Source organism: Peromyscus californicus, unplaced genomic scaffold, assembly GCF_007827085.1.
Source record: "Peromyscus californicus insignis strain IS unplaced genomic scaffold, ASM782708v3 Scaffold_16__1_contigs__length_79575227, whole genome shotgun sequence".
Classification (NCBI taxonomy): domain Eukaryota; kingdom Metazoa; phylum Chordata; class Mammalia; order Rodentia; family Cricetidae; genus Peromyscus; species Peromyscus californicus.
Genome location: NW_026294458.1, coordinates 16,844,685 through 16,866,797, shown reverse-complemented (window position 1 = coordinate 16,866,797; position 22,113 = coordinate 16,844,685).

Genomic DNA, 22,113 nt, shown 5'->3' with positions numbered 1-22,113 from the left:
TCTGAAGCATTTCACAATAGGGTGCTGCAATTCTCCAGTTTATTACAAACACATCTTTTAAATTTCAATCCTAATGTTGAAGCTAACAGACAATTTTTAAAATTATTGGCACTCTATGGTAAAGAACACAGAACCATTTAAATAAAAGCAGGGTGATGTCTCACTGGGCAGTATGTACAATAGCTTTTCTTCCTCTCCATAGCTATACCCAGTGAAGATATTATTGGTGTGTAGCTTCTAAACAGATATAAAATTTTTAAGGGCAAAAGCCATGATTTGCTCAAGAATACAATTGTTCACATATCACAGGATGTCCTATGGCGAATACTAGCTTGCCAAGCTTCAGATGGTAAAAATGCTAAGCTATCACATCTGCTATTGTCTGGCTGGTTGTTCCTGACTCTGCGGACTCTGGTGGCATGTGCTCTGGAGAAGTTACCCTCCCGTCCCCCCTTCTCTTCTCACAGTTGGATCCACTACGATAGAGCCTTCAGGCCTTAAGACGCAAGTCCCGGCAAAAGCCACCCTCAAAGCCAGTGGATATCACCATGTTCTGCTGGATAAAATCTGCCGCTTGGTCACTTAGATTGTTAATTCAGATGTAGCTTTATTTCCTCATTCCTTAATCTGTCCTTTTGCTTTGTTTACATCTTTTCCAGCACCCTTTCAAGTCGATTTGCACACAGCCAGTGACTGGCAGCCCGTAGGAGAAGAAAGTCACCACCTACTACATTTACTACTGGTTTCCAGGCTTCAGGAATTCAGGTCCTGCACATCAGCTGGCCAGCTGGCCGGGACAGCCATTACTATCTAGGGAGATGATGAGTATTTTTCTACCGTGGGTCTAGAACTCTGGCCAAAACTGGATTCCACCAATGGTGTCTTCCTGCATACTCAGTTACGTCAATATTTCATAAGAGTCCTCATCATTTTCATGGTCTTGCGGGGGTGGGGGTGGGGTGGTTCTGTGACTGCCAACAGCCAGTCAGGTGGAGAGGCAGTTGCCTGCCTCTCTCCAGCACTTTCCCTGACCAGTTCTTACAGCTCTGCATTGGTCTTAGCTCTGCCCTTGAAGTAGCCTTGAATAAATGTTTCTCTTTCCATGGCTGCTCTCCAGACATTTGAAGACAGTACTTCCTCTAAGTCTACTTTTTAGTCATTTAAGCGCTCCCCTAAGGGAGTAGAGTGCTTTCCTTAGAAGAATGAGGACCTGAGTTCAACCCGCAGAACCTGTGTTAAGAAGGACAGGGAGAAACGGAGGAATGGAGGGAGGAGAAGAAGGAGGGAAAAGCTGGACACAAATTTTTGTTTTCCTAGTGTTGGGAGGTGGAGACTGGAGGAGGTACCGCTGGGGCTCATTGCCCAATGAGCTTAGTTTAACTGACGAGTTCCAGGCCTGTCAGAAACCTGTCTCAAGAAACAATGTGGACAGTGCATCTGGATTGCTGACCTCTGGATTCCATATGCGTGCTCCTGCATGCATACGCACATGCATGCACACACACACACACACACATACACACACACACACACACACACATAAATTTTAAAAATGAAAAAAAAAATGCTTCCCTATTCCACCATGTTCCAAACCTTGTATTAACCACATTGTGTACCCCACAAAGGCTCATGTTGAGTCAATATTATTATTTGCAGCTCCCATAGAGCCTAAAAGGGCTTTGCATACACTAGGCATTTAATAAATAATGCTGAATGAATGCAAAGGCAAATGTCAGTCTCTGTGCTCGAGGAAGTCTGACAACAGCGGGCATCAAAGCTAATTATCATCTAGGAGTAATGAGAGCCTGGAGGCCGGAGGAAAAGGGGAGGCCCTCACCCAGCCTTCCTTCTCAGCTCTTCTCCACTGCAGCTCCCAGCACACCATCTTGTCGGGACACGTCTGCTTGTCCCTGCCCCTGGATACTTAGCCCTTTCTCATCTGTGCAGCCCTAACGTTTAACACAGGCCCTGACCTCGGGGAGGTATTTTACAGTCTCCATGATTCATGGATGGTTGAGTGAATCAATAATGGATGACTATCTCTCCTTGAACATCCGAGGAGATGGGCTGGAGACAGGACTCGGCGGCAAAGACGGCGCACTGCTCTTCCAGAGGACCTCAGTTTGGTTCCTAGCACACACAATTGCCTGTAACTCCAGCTCCAGTGGGACCTGGCACCTCTGGCCTCTCAGGGCACCAGCACTCGTGTGCACATAGCCTCCTACCAACACCCCTATACATCACTTTAAAAATAAAGTAATTTTGTAAAAAAAATAATTAAAAGAGAACTGTTTTTATTGGCATAAAGTGCTTTTTTTCCTCTTTTGGTCCTAGGTATTAAACAGAGGACTAAGAATGTGCCCTGCTTGAATTACACCCTCACTTCTTGGTTTAAAACTGTTCTTTCCCACCCGGCGGTGGTGGTGCACACCTTTAATCCCAGCACTCAGGAGGCAGAGGCAGGTGGATCTCTGCAAGTTCGAGGCCAGCCTGGTCTACAGAGCGAGATCCAGGACAGCCGGAGATGTTATACAGAGAAACCCTGTCTCGAAAAACCAACCAACCAAGTAAATAACAACATATCCGTCTTTCCCTAAGCTTTACCAATGCCAAACCCTGAGAAAACAGAAGTGAGAGAATCAGGATTGGGAGAAAGCCGTCTGGACGGTCCACGGAGCCTCACCACTCTGTCAAATGCCTTCAGCACACACTTAACAAGCACCCATGCTGCATCAGGTGCACGGCCGGACATCACAGCAAGACAAACAAGAAACAGTTGAACCTGTGTAGGATGGCAGAGACTTTACAAGTGACAGTGTGCTCTGAGTGCCCTGAAGGACGAGGAGGTCAGGGCAACCTCCTGGAGGAGGAGAGAGGGCATAGTGCAGGTAAGGATATTCTGGGTAGAGAGGGCAATGTGGCAAAGCCCAGAGGTGTGGGAACACAGCAGTTGAGGGACATAGTCCTGTCTGCAGGTTCTGTATCCACAAGCTCCAACAACTGCTCTTTCAAAATAATCAGGAAGAAAACTTGATCTGCAACTGATTGTGCACAGGTTTTTTTCTTTTAATTCAACAGAACAATTATTTGCATAACACAGTGTAATAGATATTATAAGGAAGTTAGACAGGGCTAACCACAGAGCGGGGTGTAACAGAACGTCCCTGTAGTCCTAAGTACTTGGGAAGCTGAGGCAAGAAGGTCACTTGAGCTCAGAACTCAAAGCCAAATTAGGTAATAGAGTCAGACATCAGGAAATAAGTAAATAAATAAGGAAGAATGTATGTATGTTATATGCAAGACGACCCCATTTAATATAGGGACTTGAGAACCTGAGAACTGTGTTACCACAAGGGTCCTTGATATTGACTGTATGATATCTGGGGAGTGAAGGAAGTGGAATGGGGGCCAGGGAGTGGACAGAGCAAGGCCAGAAAGGGCTTTACATAGCTGCTAAATAATTAGACTTTAAGGACGAGGGATCCATCGAAAAAAATTATAAAATCTCCAAATGATTGGATTTCTACTTCAGAAGATTATTGTGTTAGTCAGCTTTCCATTATAACAGAGACCCGAGAGAAACAATTTTACTGAGCTTAAAGGTTTTAGAGGTTCCGGTCTATCATTCATTGGCCCCATGATTTTGAGCATGTGGTAAGGTAGTATATGACAGTGCCAGTGTGTGGCACAGAAGAAAAAAGGAAAAAGGAGGAGCCGGGCAGTGGTGGCGCACGCCTTTAATCCCAGCACTCGGGAGGCAGAGCCAGGCGGATTTCCATGAGTTCGAGGCCAGCCTGGGCTACAGAGCAAGTTCCAGGACAGCCAGGGCTACAGAGAGAAATCTCATCTCAAAAAAAAAAAAGAGGGACAAGGGTCCCATTAACATTTGAGGGAGGGCTCATTCCCAATGACCTTAAACCTCCCATTAGGCCCCTCCTCCTAAAGGTTCTAAAACTTTCCAACAATGCCAAGCTGGGAACTAAGCCTTTAATATATGGCCTTTGCAGAACACTCCAGATCTAAACTCTAATAACTAATTTTGTAGCCGTGTAGGAAATGAGTTGGAGGAACAAGAATTGTGAAGACAGCTCCATGAGGAGACTGTTTGGAACATACTTAAAAGGTAAACGGAGGGAAGAATGACTGAAAAGTCACTGGACAGTGTGTCACACTACACTGACTCTCCAGCTTCAGATGTGGGTGGCTGGAGATGTCATCATCCAAGGGAGATAGATAAAAAATAGACTGGAAGCCCAGTGGTGGTGGGTCACGCCTCTAATCCCAGCATCTGGGAGGCAGGGGCAAGCAGATCTCTGAGTTTGAGGCCAGCCTGATGTGTACAGAGAAAGTTCCAGTCAGCCAGGGCTACACAGAGAAACTCTGTCTCAAAAATCCAAAAAAGAAAGAAAAGAAAAGAAATAGGTTGGGAGTTAGTGAATTCTGTTGGGGCATGGAGAGTTGGAGGAGCCTGGGAGACATCTAGACAGAGATCTACAAACAAGATGGACATGTGGGTCAGAAGCTTAAGGAACAGCATTGGGCTGAGAGATCCTGAGGAGCAGAGGGACACAGGAAGTGGGTAGGAAGGAGAAAGGGCCACCTGAGAGTCTCGGGTCCAAGAGTTCTCTGGGTAGCTTCATGTTTTAAAACAAATGAGAACCTAGGAATTCTCTCCAGAGCTGATGTAACTCATGAGAACAGAAATCAGAAGCATCAGAAGTACTGAGAGAGGAGCATGGCCTTCAGGCATCTCTTTGGTAACAACAAGGCCACAGACAGAGATTCCTGGACGAAAGGAGATTCAATGAGAGCTGCCTGTGCTTTGTAGCCTTGCTTGTTGGGATGATGTTTGTGCATGCCTCTTTTACCCTACCTCTAATTCCCAGGTCTAGCATAAAGCTGTAGGATGCCATGAGAACCATTTGGATCAGCACCTTTGTCTCCCTGTCTGTGCCTGTCTTCCGCACACACAAGGCCCTTCCAAGTCTTTGCAAGTTTCAAGCGTCGGAGCCACATGATGCCCATTCAAGCCCAGGGCATGTGTAAAGCTGTCTCCTGGCTGTGAGGAATAAAAATCAATATTTTAAGATCTGAATTATTCAAACGCTAGACCCCAGAAGTGATTCATAACCCAAAGAGAGCCTTGGTAGGAGAATGGCGACGCTGGAGTCGTGCAAACAGGGTTTAGCTCACAATTCCCCAAGCAATCAGTCAGAGGGCTGAGAAAAGATGAAATAGCAGCATCATTCTGATACAGAGTCCCGGGGAGAGCCCAAGGGAACTGGGCTGCTAAGACGTCTAGACAGCACTAATGATACAGCTGAGGATCTCCTGAGCTCTCCGAGTGCTGGTGTTGTCAAGAATTCCTAGGTTCTTTACAAGTGAGAGGGTCAGGTTAAGCCGGTGATGGGGGAAAGAGATGATTCAAATGCTCCCCTTTAGAACAGAATGAAAGATCTTCTGTGAGAAAAGTGTCTGTAGTCCTACATCCTTGACCCTAGATGACCACTTTGTATAGATGTATATACCTGTTGCTGGGGCTGCTCAGGGCATGTGCCATCAAGACCATGAACCATTGGGAGGACCAGGCTGGGAGCTGGTGACGAAGTACAGAATGTGTGTCATTTAGTGAAAACTCTTCTTTGTAGGAGGATTTTTCTGTCCTGCCAACCAGCTCCCAAATAACCACACAGAGACTTATTATTAAGTTTTGGTGGTTTGTTTGTTTGCTTGAGATAGTGGTTTCCTGCATAGCCCTGGCTATCCTGGAACTCACTCTGTAGCCCAGACTGTCCTTGAACTCAGAGATCCACCTGCCTCTGCCTCCTGAGTGCTGGGATTAAAGGTGTTCACTACCATCACCTGGCAAAAACTCATCTTCATGGAAGAAATAACAAAAGCATTTGAGATAGAGGGAGGAAGAGAACCATGGTGGGTATCCCTTGAACCTAACTGTATTATTAGTCAGGCTTTCACACCACTGTGAGAAAACATGACATCAAGAATGTAAAAGAGAGCCGGGCGGTGGTGGCGCACGCCTTTAATCCCAGCACTCGGGAGGCAGAGGCCGGTGGATCTCTGTGAGTTCGAGGCCAGCCTGGGCTACCAAGTGAGTTCCAGGAAAGGCGCAAAGCTACACTGAGAAACCCTGTCTCGAAAAAAAAAAAAAAAAAAAAAAGAATGTAAAAGAGAATAGTTTACTTTGGTTTGTGGATTTAGATGGCTCAGTTAATCGTGGCAGAAAGAGACAGACAGAGCAGAGCCGCTCACATCCTGTTCGGTGCCATCCACATTCAGAGTAGGTCTTACGCCCTCAGTGATCCTCTCTGGAAATATGGTCACAGATACCAGAGGTATACCTCACCAGTATCCTGGGTGTTTCTAAATCCAGTAAGTAGACAAAGCTGAAAACCGTTGAAATGAAGATGTGAGATCTGGGTTACTGGCTTCACCCCTTACCTTAGGCAGGACAATGGTCTTTCTCAGCCATAGTTTCTGTGACACCAACTGACAATAATGGACTCCTACTTACTGCATTCTTGGAAAGATCAAATGGAGCTGAGACACCCAGACACTGCTATTCCCTCGGGATGTTATTTGTTAGGATATTGCTGTATTGCCATAACAGGGATACCAATCTAAATAGCTTAAATGAGACAGACGTTTACTTCTCTCTTACAACAAGCTAGCGTGGCAGCTCAGGTCCAGAAAGTCACCAGAGGACCAGTCTTTGGCAAGAGTATCTTTTTTCATGTTTCAAGATGGCTTTCTGTCATGACCATGCTCCTGCTAGCAGAAGGATCAAGGAACAGTGAGACCCAACCCATGACCTAGATGCTTATATACCACCTCTTCTTACTTCCAGTTGGCCAGAATGTAGTCACATGAACATATCTAGCTGTAAGAGAGGCTGGGAAATGTAGCCATTTTCTAGAAGGCCACTTACTCACTTAAAATCCTATGGCTAAACCAGGCAGTGGTGGAGCACACCTTTAATCTCAGCACTCAGGAGGCAGAGGCAGGCCTATCTCTGAGTTCAAGGTCAGCCTGGTCTACAGAGTGAGTTCCAGGACAGCCATGGCTACACAGAGAAACCCTGTCTTGAAAAACGAAATAATCAATCATCAATCAATCAATCAATCCATGCTGTGACTAAGGAAGAAGAGCTAGGTAGTGAAGGACAATTCCCAGCCCCCTCTGCCACTTCCTACGTTTGTCTAAATTTCTTGTGTCCTTGGGTCCCAGATGCACAGGGCTTCCTCAGGGAAGTCTCCTTGGCCCTCCAGGCTATGTTAGAAATCCCCACACTCCTTGGTTCACCTTTCACAATGCTTGGAACACTTGTACTCTTGGTTTATTGTGATTTTCTCTGAGGCTCCCCTTGTGAGAATGTGGGACTGTGTCTGCCTTCCTCCCGGGGGCCTGCCTATGACACACAGACGGATGCTCACAATGTCCTTGCTGACTAACTTTGCACTCTCATCAAAGGCTCTGGGAGGCCCTTAGAGCAGAACACCACAGCGTGGAGTGAATGATTTCTCTCCACCGCAGGGTGTGTTCGCAACAGAATGAGTCTTTCCTACCGATTCCTTGGTGGTGTGAGTGTGCTGTCAAAAATGCAGATGAGCACACTTGGATCTTTCCACAAAGTCCGAATTTATTAAATAATAAGGAATTCACAAAGCACAGCAACTCTGTGTCAGCAGTTCCTGAGTAGCCTGATTTCCTGGCTGCAGGGAAACTTATGGTGTTTTGTTTTGTGTTTTTTTTTTTAAAAATTCCAATCTTTTAAGAAAACATTTATTTACATATTCATTTATTGTGTGTGCATGTGTGTCTTTGTGTGCATGTGTGTGTGTGTGTGTGTGTGTGTGTGTGTGTGTGTGTGTGTGTGGATAACTTGCAGGAGTGGGTCCTCTCTTTCTATCATGTGGATCCTGGGGGTTTTACTCAGGCCAGGCAGCCTGGCTAGCAAATTCCTCGGCCTGCCTAACCATCTCGCTGGCCACAAAAAGGTTAAAAAGGCCTCGCGAGAGTCCTAGGAGTTAGAAGAGTTCTGAGAAGCAGAAGCCAAAAGGGATGTGGCGAGAGCCTCCGTGCCAGAAAGCCGGCAAACCCAGGCTGGAGGGTGGTCTGTTGAGGGTGCTGCTATGGCGCCGCCCCTGAGTCAGGCCGGGGGTCACTGTTGAGCCGTAGCAAACTGCGGCGCAGGCTGTTGAGGCGAAGGACAGGACCACGGTCAGGCAAGTGAACAGACAGACAGATGGACAGCAATTCGAGTGGGCCACTTCAATAGCGGGTGCTGATCCCCACTGAAGTCCCTGGGACACTCAGGAGGTCTCGGCTGTGAGCCTCCGACAGGTGGGCGGGCCTATCGGCATGGCAGTGTTAGCCTTCCTCCTCTTTATGGGGTCCAGGTGAGAGAGCCGCGCTGTTTCCTCAGTGTGGCGTGCTTGATAACTGTTGGGCCTAGTTTTCCTGATCTGATTTTAAGAATCGACGTGCCCCTATAGTCCCAATTTATCTTAATAAATTGGTAGGGTGGCGCCCTTTCTACTTCCAGGACTAAGCAGCTCATCCGCTTGTGCCTTGTGGGTGGCACTAGACGGATGGTGTTGCTTATATCCACCAAGGTGCTGCGTCAACTCCATCCTCAATGAAGTCAGATACTGCTTGAAGATGGAGTCTCTGAGGGCAAGGCAGATTTGAAAAAAAAACATTGTTTTATACAATGTGGAGGACAGCCTCATCTCAGCACTTGGCTGTGGGGTGTATCTCTCTGAGACTGTAACCAGAGTCCCAGGTCAGAGAGTTAGGGGTGGGTTGGGGGTATGGAATGTGAGGGAGTGGACCAGGGGCTGGGCAATTTCCAACAAACTAGCTCCCACTTCTCCCTCCAAGAATCAAACAGAAAAGTAATGGGGTTTGAATCAGCATGGCCATGTCCCAAAGACAGCAATCAAGCATTTCAGCTTATCTATCTTCAGGGACGACATGAGTGCCAGGGGTTTTGTTTTGGTTTGTTGTTGTTTTTTCGTTTTTTTGAGACAGGGTTTCTCTGTGTAACACCTCTGGCTGTCCTGGAACTCTGCTCTGTAGACCAGTCTGGCCTCGAACTTACAGAGATCCGCCTGCCTCTGCCTTCAGAGTGCCAGGATCAAAGGCGTGCGCCACCGCCCGGCACGAGTTTAAATAGAGAAAAGATTGGGGCAGGGGGCAGAGCAATCTTGGTCAAATTGAGATTTGGATGGTCATTATCTCAACCTTACATGATTGTTCCTGCTTGGTGGGGGGAGGGGGAGTTTCAATCCTGGGGTAATTGCTCCCATTTGGGAGGTGACATCATCACAGCTTCACTGTTCCTGGAATCCAAGGTTTAGGACAAGGACTAGAGACTCAAGAGTGCTTTTTCAGGGGCCTGGGACAGAATGCTGTAAAAAAACAAACAGGAAAATAACTTATTTGCTCATAAGTCTACACTTCCAGCCTTGAAAGGGGGATGAGATGGACCAGGCTAATCAACCATGTATCAGAAATTTTTAGGCAGACACTCCGTAAGTGACTAATATGGTGCTGTGTAGAATTCAGTGGGGCTCTGACCCAAAGTTGGAGACAGACACAAAATGAAGGAGAGAATGTCAGCTTTCTAGCCTGCATTCAGTTACCTCGTGGGCCCACATGAGCAGTCAGGGCTTCTTAGGAAAAGCAGTTTCTGAGTGTCTGCTCTTAGCAGGGTTGTAGCAGGAATCTTAAAAGTTCTTATTAATAAAACCAAACCTGAGCCAGGTATTGGGTTGAACACTGGAAGATCAGAGAGACAGAACAAGCCACAGCTAACCTCACCTGGCCAACTTCTCAGCTGGTCTTGTTTCCTCAGACTGGAAGCCTCTGTGTCCTCATATCCGAATGGCTCTCAGCTGAACTGTGCTGCTAGAAGCCTGAATGTTTAACCAGCCAAATGCTTAACCAGCCAAAATGCTTCTAGTTTCTGGTCCTCACGCCTTATATACCTTTCTGCTTTCTACCATCACTCCCTGGGATTAAAGGCTCGCTTTCTGGGATTAAAGGCGTGAGTCACCATGCCTGGCCATTTCCAATGTGGCCTTGAACTCACAGAGATCCAGAGGGATTTCTACCTCTGGAGTGCTAGGATTAAAGGTGTGAGTGCCACCATTTTCTAGCCTTTGTATCTAGTGGCTCTGACCCCAGATAAATTTATTAGGGTACACAATATTTTGGGGAATACAATACCACCACACAGGGTTGGTGTTCTGCGTGTGCTGGGCACTTCCCATCCTCGGAGCTCCTCCTGTGGGCTCTTAGCATGGTGTGAATCTGCATCGGGCAGTTCTGGAGCAGGAAGCTGCTCTTTCATGGTAAAGTGTGCGCTTGAGCTAGGACCTGGGGGTTGAAAACAGTGAGTATCCGGAGGAGAAGAGCTTTGCCCCAACAATGATGGGCCCTAAGGAAGCAACTAGAGGCCTGGTTTTCTGTCCTGGTCTCTGTAATGCAGTCTGTTGTCTTCTTGTGAGGGGTGAGGAAGAACCTCAATGAGGACATCCCTGGCGAGACTGGCCTGCAGCAAGACTGCCTGGAGTCCGTGCCCAGGAGGGGTTGCAGTTTAATGCATGAGAGCTCTGGGTGCTCCACCTCCAGCTTGCTCCTGTTGTGACACGATCCGAATCCCCTTCTACCTTAAACGTGACTCTGGCTCCCATGGTGAGCAGAGGGCTGTGGCCTCCACTTGACCTCCCACCCATTACATTCTCAGCCCACCCTGTCTTTCCTTTGACTCAGACTGGAGGGAAACCTGGCTTGGGCTGTGAGCAGCCAGCAATTTTTGGCATCCTCCAAAGCCAGGACCAGTCATCAGACACCAAGCCCCGGGGCTTGAGAGGTGCTCAGGTTACACTGATGAACGAAATGAGCCCATTCAAGAGCCAGGTTCTGATTATTCTCTTATATTTTTCCTGACGGCGGGGGAGGGGAAAGCAGCCACATCCTGCCAGTGGCCCCTGGGAGCTTTGCCCCATGCTTGGCACCTGGGAAACCATCTCTTCTGCTGCGGCACTAGGTTGACCTGGGAACGAAAAGGATTGCAGTTTCATTCTGACCACTGGGTTTCTTCCCCCAGAGAGCAGCAGTGGCCCTTCATGTCCTGCAGGTCCCTCTGGTTGGCATTAGGCTAAGTGGATCAACTGAGCAGACTTTTCTCACTGGGGCTAGAAAGTCCTCTTTCTTCTGCCTGTGTCTGGAACATAGAGCAGCTAAGGAGGATTAGCTCTCCGGCTGGCTCTGTCTTCTTTTTCAGGATAGTTTCACTACAAACTCAGGGCCCTGGGTTTCTCTTGAGGTGCTGCCCATCTCTGGGTTCTTTGTAGGTTGTCCATGTCACCATGGGATGACTGACTGCTCCCACTGTCCGGAGCAAAGGGTCTCTCTGAGCTGATTCCACCCCTGATTTTTGACTTCATTTACTTCTGTCCAATATAAACCCTAGATTGTCCACCTGCACATTCTAAACAACGGTATTACTCTGTGGTAGCTAATCTTGGTTGTCAACTTGACTGCATCTGGAATCAACTAAAATCCAAGCTCCTGGGCACTACTGTGAGGAATTTTCTTGATCAAGTTATTTGAAGCAAGAAGTCTCGCCCTAAATCTCCATGGCGCCTTCTATGGTGGCTCACATGGGACACAAAAGAAGGAAACTTCGCCTTTTGCCTGCTTGCCTTCACCCTCAGTGGCCGGCCCACCTACTCTGTTGCTGTGGCATTCCCTCACCGATGTCAGAACCACTTCAACAGGGTTCCAACCTGGACTGATGACAGGCAGTGCTCCAGGAGTCCTCCGGTCCTTCAGTGCCACATTGAAACTGCTGAGACATACAGTCCCGTGGACTGGACAACTACAGGTTTCTGCCTCCTCCAGCATGAGTCAGCCACCATTGGACCAGCCAAACAGAACCCTGTAAGCCAATCTAATAAAGCCCTGTTTGATACATGGATTCATTCTGCCAGTTAACCTGACTAATACAAACTTCCTCGAGCACCCTCCTCCTCTGGGAAAAGAGAATGTTGACTAAATTATGTGCACACTCTAGTTTTCACTAAATTATGGCAACAAAGAGTGGTAGGAAGAGTGTGATGTAAAGAATGTTGATTGGGGCAGGGCGGCGGCAGAGCCTTTAATCCCAGCACTCGGGAGGCAGAGGCAGGCGGATCTCTGTTAGTTTGAGGTCAGTCTGGTCTGCAGAGCGAGATTCAGGACAGGCACCAAAACTACAGAGACGGGTCTCAAAAAACAAACAAACAAAAAAAGAATGTTGACTGGGGAGGTAGGGCTTCCGAGTTCTCAGTCTGTCTCTGTCATTCACCAGCACGATGTGGAGCAGAAGGTCCTTTCTCTGTAAGGTTAGATGTTCTGCCTAGTGCTGGCTGACACGAGAGTCTACACTAAATGGACTCATGGCCTCTTCTCAGTTTGAACAGCAACTGGTCACATCCCATGACATCCCGTGAATATGCATAGATGAAGATCTCACCTAGGAACTAGGGTGGTTCTAATACCGAGCAGAATCTGAGACGTCTGACTTCAGCAGACACTTATCCCAGACTGGATCTGGCTTGGTGTATAGATGGCGGGATTCCAAAGTAAAGTAGGGCTAGATTTGACTGCAAGGTTCGGAGGCTGGCATCTAGGTTACTCCGTTTCTATTCCCAGCAGGGAATGAGGCGCTCTTACTATCTTAGACTAACTAAGGGTGATGATAGAAGTAAGTGACACCCCACACCACCACTCTAATCGGGGCTGGATGCAGGAATGAATGTAAAGATACTCTAGGGGTTTACCTTTCCTGCCCCACCTTTCCCACTTCTCGGCAGCATGGAGGGATTGGAAGAGGGGATGGAGCAGTAAGTCTGATTGAGAACTCTCCGGAGTTTGGCAGCTCTCTGTTGATTGGTCTTTATTCTTCATCTCATTTGCATGCATATCATTGACCCAGCCAATCAGATCCCATCTGGGTCTACATAAAGCCCTGGGCACAGCCTTGTCATCAGTCTGGCCCTTGGACTAGAGCCCCAGCAAGAGATTCCCTCCACTCACCAGACTTGCTCATCAGAGGAAGAGTCAACAGATGTGACTCCACCAGGAACACTTGATCCTGCCTCTGGGCAAGTCCACTGAGACAGCCCACCAGGTCCATCGACATTTCTGTTTCTGTTACTTTCACTCTCTGGGGATTTGTTCTGTTCTCCTCCTCCTCCTTTTCCTCCTCCCCCTCCCCCCCCCCCCCCCCCTCCTCTTCGTCTTCTTTTTGAGACAGGGTTTCTCTGTGTAACATTCCTAGCTGTCTTGGAACTCACTTTATAGACCAGGCTGGCCTCGAGCTCACAGAGATCGACCCCACCAGGCGACCTGTTCTTTCTAGACTCCTTTGGAGGCTGCCTTTGGTTGGCGTCCCACGGACACTGAGAGCTCTCAGCTGAGCACCTGCTGACATCTCCTCCTGGCTGGCATCCTGCTGCTACTGAGCATTCAGAGTTTTCACTCCCACATGATAAGTCGCTGAGATGGCTTATCAGGGGAAAGCACATGCTGCTAGGCTGGGGAACCGAGTTCAAGCCCTGGGGCTGACATGGTGGAGAGAGAACTGACTCCTGTAAATTGTCCTTTGACCTACACGTGGATGCCACGGCATGCATACACTCACACAGATTATATATATATATATATATATATATGAGACTCGGCTGCCTCAGTGAGTAAGAAGGTTCCAGAGAGACCGCCATACCCTTTGTTCAGTTCTTTTCATGAAGGTCTCCACAGACATGAACATGTCTCTCCTCATAACCCACAGGACAGTTCTCTATGAGGTACATGGCATCTTGTTCCCACCCTGGCCTCCCAGGTGGGTTTGACTGGGTGTAGAACCAGTGACAATCACATTCAGCAATGCTTGTCACCCAGCAGCCAAGTGTCAATAACTTCAGCTTTCCAAAACCCTACAGAGAAATCTGCTTTCCAGACAAACAGAAAGTATTAAGTTTTGAAAGGCACTGGGTCCATTTTCTATAAATGTAATCATTTGAAGCTAATATCTTCCCCATTCTTTTAAAGCAATGAAGATGTTTTAAGGCTTCAAGAGAGGGAGGTAGCTCCGCGGTTAAGACCACTGACTGGTGTTCCAGATGGACCCTGGTTCAATTCCCAGGCCATCAGGTGTCTGATCACGCCAGGATAAAAAAAAAAAGGACTTTGTGACCCCTCTCCAACCCCTTTTAAGAGGTCTTATAAGAGGCAGGAAGCACTGCCTCCTTTGGGCCGTATAGCCCAAGGTCATGGGCTGAGCAAACACCACTACACCTTTGCTGTGAGAAACATCATTTGCGGACACACGAACTTGGCAAATAAATTTAGAAAAGCACACTTTGCCTCACCAGGGAAGCTATAGATTCTGAAGGTCAGGGTATCTTTTCTGGAACATAGATATGACCAATAAACAATTGCCCATACGACAGCCCGGAGTGAATCCAGGAGGGGATGGTGGGTGGGACAGCCTCCTTGAGATGGACACTCTTACTTGTCATGCAGCTCTCAAGATGATGCTGCAGGCTTCGGTGGTCCCTACATCACGGTGAGTAGGTTGTGTCCAGTGTCTGATCTCATCTGTCCCCTCCTTCCTGCAGTTAGACTGCCGGCGTCAATGCAGTTCTGCCTCCATGGAGAGGCAGAAGAAGGGAGGGGGCATCTGCAGCATTCACAGGCTTTGGCTGTTAGAAATTTGCGCCATAGAGAACAGCTTACTCGCTCTGATCAGATTGCCTACCTTACTGCTCTCAGATCTCCAAAGGTCTAGCTAACCCAGGCAGTGCTGGAATAAATGTCTCTACTTTTGTTCTTTCCGTGTGCAACTTAGTTGCACTACATAAATCTAGCTTCCTGTTGGCTTTATGGACTCAAAGCATGACTATCTTAAGTTTTATACAAATATTAAATTAACATTCTATATGCAAGCAAAACCTATAATCATTAATTTGGGTTATGTTTAAACCAGTGATTCCCATCTAGGGCTGCACATTGATAAAAATCACAGCCGCTTTATGAAAATTCCCATGCCAGAGGCCCACGCCTCAAAAATCTATTTTAATTGATTTGGAGTGGGGCCTGGGCATTGATTTTTTTAAAGCTCCCTGCTGATTCTAATTGCAGCCGGGATCCAGAAGCATTGTTCTGAATGATGCCTGAGAAGTGTGTTAATTTGGTGGAGGGGAAGACAGTCGGAATTGCCTGGCTGGTTTTGTCAGCTCTCAGCCCTGTATCGGGAGAGGAACAAAGCCCAAATCACAGTGCAGTTATGTAAGGTGTGGAGGACAAGCCACTTCCCAAACTGGCTCATTACTGGATGTATATTTCATCGAGGGCAATCGAAAGTAGTGATGTGGAAGTGCTGGGCGGGAACTAACTACATGTTTTTTTACTATAGAGCCCAATAATATTTGATAATAACCTATTTGTGAGCAGAAAAGACGAGAGACAATTAAAAAAAAAAAGTCTTACACTTTCACTGGCCTGCGCTGAAAACGCCTTTGTGCTTCTGGAATACCAGCTCCTAATAAGCCCTGTAACACAGATTTATGTTGCCTTGAACTGCAAGGTATCATCACTCTAGTGAATTATGACTAGAGGTTCAAGTCACCATCGCTTGCCAGGGAGAGGCATTTCTGGCTCAGTGTGTCTGAGGCAGAGTGGGGAAGACAATTCAGGTAGCAGAGGAACAAAGGACAATCACTGAGCAGGCAGTTCTGAGCTCGTTAACAGTTAGCTAAGGCCGGGCCTGATCACTGCTCAGCAGGATTTCCAGGCCCTTCGAATGGCTGGAATCTTTGTTTCTCTTCCCTGGGAAAGACTGGCCCATTAGCTCACTGGCTGCATTAGAGCTTAATTTGTGTTTTTTTCCCCAACATCATGAAGGGGACAAACACTTTTCAAAACTTAGAGGACAGCTAAGGGAGATTCCTTCTCCTTAGAGGACATCATTAAGCATCTGGTGCCTCAGGGGATGAGAAGGCCATTAACTGACAGAAGCCAGGAAGGGGATTAGCTCACAGAAGAGGGGGCACTGGGGTGGATATGGAAAGTGCTGCCAGAGGAAGGGATTGGTACTTGGGAATCAAGCTCAGGTCTAATTGTGGGTTTAAAGAATGGTCATCTTTTGAATACATCAGGCTAAAGAGTTAGGAATTTCCCTGAGGAATGAGATGCATTAAATTCATAGACTGAACTCAGTCTTCTGCATCCAGTGGACATTTCCCTGAGGCCGACTCCCCCAGTACATCATCTGCCTGCTCTGAGGACGCCACGTCTTAGTGTAGCAGCACAGGCTTGGCTTGCACACAGGGCCACCCAATCCCACACTGTCTAGAAGCTGACATTTAAGGCTTGAACAGCACCTCCTTTACGAACAAATGACAGACAGTGTGAGGACAGGCCTAACTGGCCTAGGCACGTGACATGTCCTGAAGGACCTTCTTTACAAAGACACCCAGAAGATTAACTTTGACTTTTACCAAGCTCCCTCCCAGCCTCCGGGTGGAAAGGGAATCCCCAGACCTGTCATGGTTCCCTAGTGTGACAAAAGTGGAGGCCTGGATGTATGGTCATGCCAGCTCTCCCTCTCCAGGGTCTGTGACCAACAGAGGCGGATGCTTTTGTGCTGTAAGCCAGGAGACTCCAACAGGCGGGGTATATGGGTTCCAGAAAAAAATAGGCTTGAGCATCGTCAAAGCCGAATCCTGGGGAGTCTATCCGCCCCCCACAGTCCTTATCTTAGAGTCTTTAAGTGTAAACACTTAACCACACACTAAAGACTGAGCTTAATTCTTTTACCCAATTAGCAAAATACAAGTGTAGCCTTTGCCACAGGTAGATTTCTACCTGCCAATCATCTCCTTCCATGTCTGACACAGCCCAGCATTCATATTGTACTCTTCCTGTGCTCCATGACCTGCGCCTCAGTTTTGGGCTGAGGCGATCCGTGAAAGCGGGGCTCCCATGATTCAGCCAACCACACCGGCTCATCGCTCACGCTCCCTGTGGAAGGTTCTTAGCGACCTCTGTTGAATGACACTCATGTCTGTGTGTTCCATCTCTAACCAGCACTGACAAGCCAGAAGGCCAAGCTGAAGTCATCGGGAAAGAGGCGGCAGGGAACCAAGAGGTAGGAGAGTGAAGTTGAAACCTGTTAAAACATTCATAGGAGTTCCATTGGCTGCCGGTATCACCTCACTGCCCACCTCCTCGTGGTAGATAGCCACTGGGGGGTGGGAGTGGGGGAGGGCAGAGGATCTGTGCCAAGCATCAGGAGAGGGGTCTTGTGTTTCAATCGACTCTGTGGCCTGTGGCCAGTATCTCTCTTTCTCTGGGCCTCAGTTTCCCCCACTATTGAATGAAAAAAGTAGGCAGCCTTTCTGTGTACCTTACAGCTCTGGCACTTGGTAATTGTATACATTCCATACAACAATCGCATATTGGAGAAGAGGATGGTTCCTGTGGTTTGCTGGGCAGAGCTCATAGCCTACGATGCTCCAGGCCCTACGTTCACTCTCCAGCCTTGGACCATGGAGGCCTTTCAGGAGTTTCAGCTTAAAAACATTTAGCATCTCAAATGCCAGACCACAGCTGCACAAAACAGGAAAATCTTCTTAGGAAATGGACACAGCCCCTTGGAGCTGGGGAAAACATTGCCTCAGACGAAAAGGACTTTTCCCTGTGGACACAAAAATCAGCAGTATTGTGTCTGCTGGTGCTGTCTGCCCAGGTGGTTCTGGATGAATCCTGCCTACTCAGATCCTTGGCTCTGGGCGGTTCTTTTCCACTCAGTGATGGTCTTAATGATGAATGCAGGTTGTCTTAGTCTTCTGGCCCCAGCTGTCCCAGAAACCAGGCTTGGAAATCACTTCCAAGTTCATCCGTGGACTGTCTGGCTTTTAAATGCTTCCTCCAGAGACAAAAGCTCATAAAATGCTGTCACTGCAGTTTGTCTTAGAGATCCGTGTGTGGCTCTCATTCGATGTCCTGTGTGTCGTGATGCATAATGTGCCAAGCAGGGAAGTGTCTAGTGCAAGGTTGCACAGAGAGGTCAGGGGGAGGGCATCCTCTGGTGTCCTAAAGTTTGCCAGTTAGGGTAAATTCTCTGCTACCCTCTCAAGGCAGATGTTTCCACACCAGCCAACTAGCCAGCCAGCCAGCCAGCCAGCCAGCTCAGTGACCTGCAGATACCCGCCAGAAGTCCGAGACTGGAATGAATTACTACATTGTTTTTATTTTTTTTTACTATTTCAAAGAACAACAATACGCCCTAACCACTTTGGAGAACTGGCCAGCTTCCTGGAGTTCTTCACTTTCTGAAACTGAAACTTAGGGTCACATTTATTCCCTGGGCAATACATAGAGTTGCTTAGAATGAACAGCATGTATCTATCTGAGTGAAGACCAGCAAGCTGTCTCATCAGGTCTCAGGTCCCATATCCTGTCATGTCCCTTCCTGTCCTGTGTCCCCACTCCCCTCCCCCGCCCCCTTGGCCCCTCTTTGGTCTGATAGCTCAGAGCTTTGCAGGGAGCGGCCACAGGCAAGAGAGGAGGAGGAGTGTTCCCAGCCCCGCCTGCAACTGCACTGCCCAGCCTCCCTGAGCTTCCCTGGCTCCACCAAGGGTAAATTTTCCAGTTCACGTTGCCTGGGCTCGCTCACTAGATTGAGCTAGCCCTTTTCCCTTTTGGAGGCCATGGCAGAGAAGGCTGGCTTGACGGACGGATGGAGTGATTGAGTTTTGGTGACAGGACCCCACTACGTAACCCAAGCTGCGTCCGTTGCGATTAAGGGCTTGTGTGTAGCACTTACCACGCCTAGCTGGAATTTTCCATAGGAAATTTTACTACCATAAAGTGGAAGATAAACAAAACTTAGATACGACGGCACTGGCAGGGCACAGCTTTTTAAGTAAGGTGTAAAGCACATTTGTAGAAAGAGTAAAGCATGTATTTTAAAAACTCCGTAAGCTGTCACCTGGCACTAGGCTGTGTGATGGGGTAGCCCCTGGCCTCTTGTTCTGGAGCATCTGAGATGTGGTTAATATGGCCTGAGATGCTGCCGAGGGAAACTACACAGTGGACTGTGAAGATCTGCTACAAAAGAGTGTGGAGCTGGCCAGATGGCTCAGCAGGTAAAGGCCCCGAGTTCCATCCCAAGACCCCATGGTGGAAGGAGAGAACTGACTCCCACAAGTTGTCCTACCACACACCCACTGTGGCACACACACATACACACACACACACACACATACACACACACACACACACACACACACACACACCCCAGAATGTAATAATTTTTTTTAAAGTACCCTACAATATTGTGATATTTTTAAAACACTCATTGCATGCCTGAGACTATGTTTTGGATATACTAGAGTAAAAAAACGCAATTATTACAGTTGATTCCATACCCCCCTTAAGGTACCCTTCCCCCATTTCTGTACACACATTTGAGAAGTTCAGCTTCGGATGAAAAGTCTGAGTGTGGCTCTTCAAGGCTTCCGTAGACAATGACAAAGATTGGCAGGGCAGGCAATGTGGAATGTGACCCTCCACCCAGCCTTTGGGACCCAAGGGCAATCATCTCTGGAAAGAGTTAACCGTGGAGGACTCAGGCCCTGAGACCCATGCTCCTCCTTACCTACTGCAGCTACAACCTGGAGTTAGCATTCCTGGGTGTCTTCACCTGAGATCATGGGCACAAGTCTTTCCCAGGGTGCCGGCAGAGGGCCCCTTTTCAGGAGGAGGTGCAGGAAGCCAGACAGTGTTCTCTTCACACTAACTCAGAATCCAGGACTTCCCCTCCTATCCCCATTGCAGAGGCCTGCCTGAGCCTTTGGTTCGGGATCTCCTTACCAGCCTGATGCTCCTAATGTCTAAGCTGGCCCACCTGGCCCTTGGTGATGTGCCACAGCATGCAGGAATGAACGGAAAGATTATGTCTCCCCCACACCACACTCTCTCTTGCTGATACCCCATGGTAAGGCACTGTGGGCATCTGTAGTGATCCACAAGAATATATTATAGAGATTCAGCTGTATATAATAAACTATACCTTGACCAACCAAGGTGTCCTTCAAGAGGAAGCCATTTATCAAGGAATATTTGGTGTTATTTAGCTTATTAATATATATCAGCTGTCTTCTGCTATGAAATTCTTGTGCGCCCATATACTACTAGGCTTTATGGCCAAGAGTTTAGCTTCTCAGACCTTCTGCTGATCCACTAGGTAACTAACACCCCTGCAGGGCCTAGGAGACAGGTGGGCTGTAGATGCACAGCTTTGTTTCTTGTGCAAATAAAGCTCAGACCATCCCCTTCCTTCAGGCCTAGTAGCATTGCAGAGCAATTGATTCAGGACAATAGGGCCTTTTGCATAACCAGGTGCAGTAAAGACTGGAGCAGAACTCCTGGCCCAGGCAGAGCGGTGTGTGTGGCTGGAGAGAAGAGAAAAAGGCGGAGTTTCTCAGAGCCAGGGGTAAGGACCAAGGAAGGAAAGATGGAGGGTGAAGGAACAGAGATGAAGATGAGGTCAAAAGCACAGGAGCTTAGCTAGGCCTATGACAGGGCAGTAGGTACAGAGAGAAGCTGTAGGTGAGGATGGAGCTGAAGCTGTATAGGTAGAATTTTGTCTTAGAGAAATAAAATTAATAGACGAAAGAGCTTGGTGTACATAGATTCTTTTCCCTCAGATACCACACGCCGGACATAGCGTCTTCCCCAGGACCCTGGGAGAGATTTTCTCAGGACAGGCCCTTGGGAAAATTCCGTTAGGCATTGCTGTTATTGCTCTTTTGATTTGGGCTCGTGGTTGCTATCATCAGCTGCTCTGACATCTTGCATCCAAGTGTTTTCTTCCATTGTAGCTCGGCTGAACCACAGACAGTATTTTTAAAGACAAAGTGAGAATCACACTGTCATACAATTTACGCAGCCTGTTCCAGTTTACGGTGTTGTGACTTAGGATTATTCAACTTAATGATGGTGCAAAAAGCATACCCACTCAGCCATTCTGTCTTTTACTCTCAGGAGGGTATTCAGTTAATTACTGCTATTTACTATAACTTGAATTGTCCCCAAAGGCCCCTGTGTTCAAGGGAAGGTCGTGGAACCATGAGGAGGTGGGGTCTAATGGGGGAAGGTGTCTTAAGGTCACTGGGGAGACACGCTCAAGGAGAGCTGTAGGGAGGACCCCAGCCCCTTCCTCTTCCTCTCTTTCGCTCTTTGCAGGGTGAGCGAGGTGATCTTGCCACTGTGTGCTATCCTAACACCACAGGCATAAGAGCAACAGGCCAATGGATCCAGGACTGAAGCCTTCCAAATTGTGACCCCCTAAACAATCACTTTTCTTGGTAAGTTGGTTGTCTGAGGTATTTGTTAGGGACGTGAAGCTGATTAACACAGTATTCAATACTTCATGACAAGACGGGCTCAGGATTTGTTTTTTTTTTTCTTCTCCAGCTATTGGAAGCCTGTTGAAGCAATGGCATTTGGTAGATGGGAGTGTACCAAATGCGTTTTCATTTTAGGATATGTCTAAGTTAGGGTTTCTATTGCTGGTAAGAGACACCATGACCACAGCAACTCTTACAAAGAAAACATTTCATTGGGGCTGGCTTGCAGTTCAGAGGTTTAGTCCATTTTCATCATGGCGGGACATGGCTGCATGCAGGCAGACATAATACTGGAGAGGTAGCTGCTACCTGTTGATATGCAGGCAACAGGAAGTAGACTGTTTCACTGGGCATGGCTTGAGCATCTATGAGACCTCAAAGCCGGCCTCCACAGTGACATACTTCCTCCAACAAGACCACACCTACTCCAACAAGGCCACACCTCCCATTAGTGCCACTCCCTTTGGGGGCCATTTTTTTTTCAAACCGCCACAGGATATTTCCAATCTATCATAAAAATAGCTTCATAACCATGAGATCTCATTGCAAGTGAAGGACACTCCCATATGCCAGTAGAGTCTCCACAGGTGAGAAATACTCCTGTAATTAGGATAATTCTGTAGCG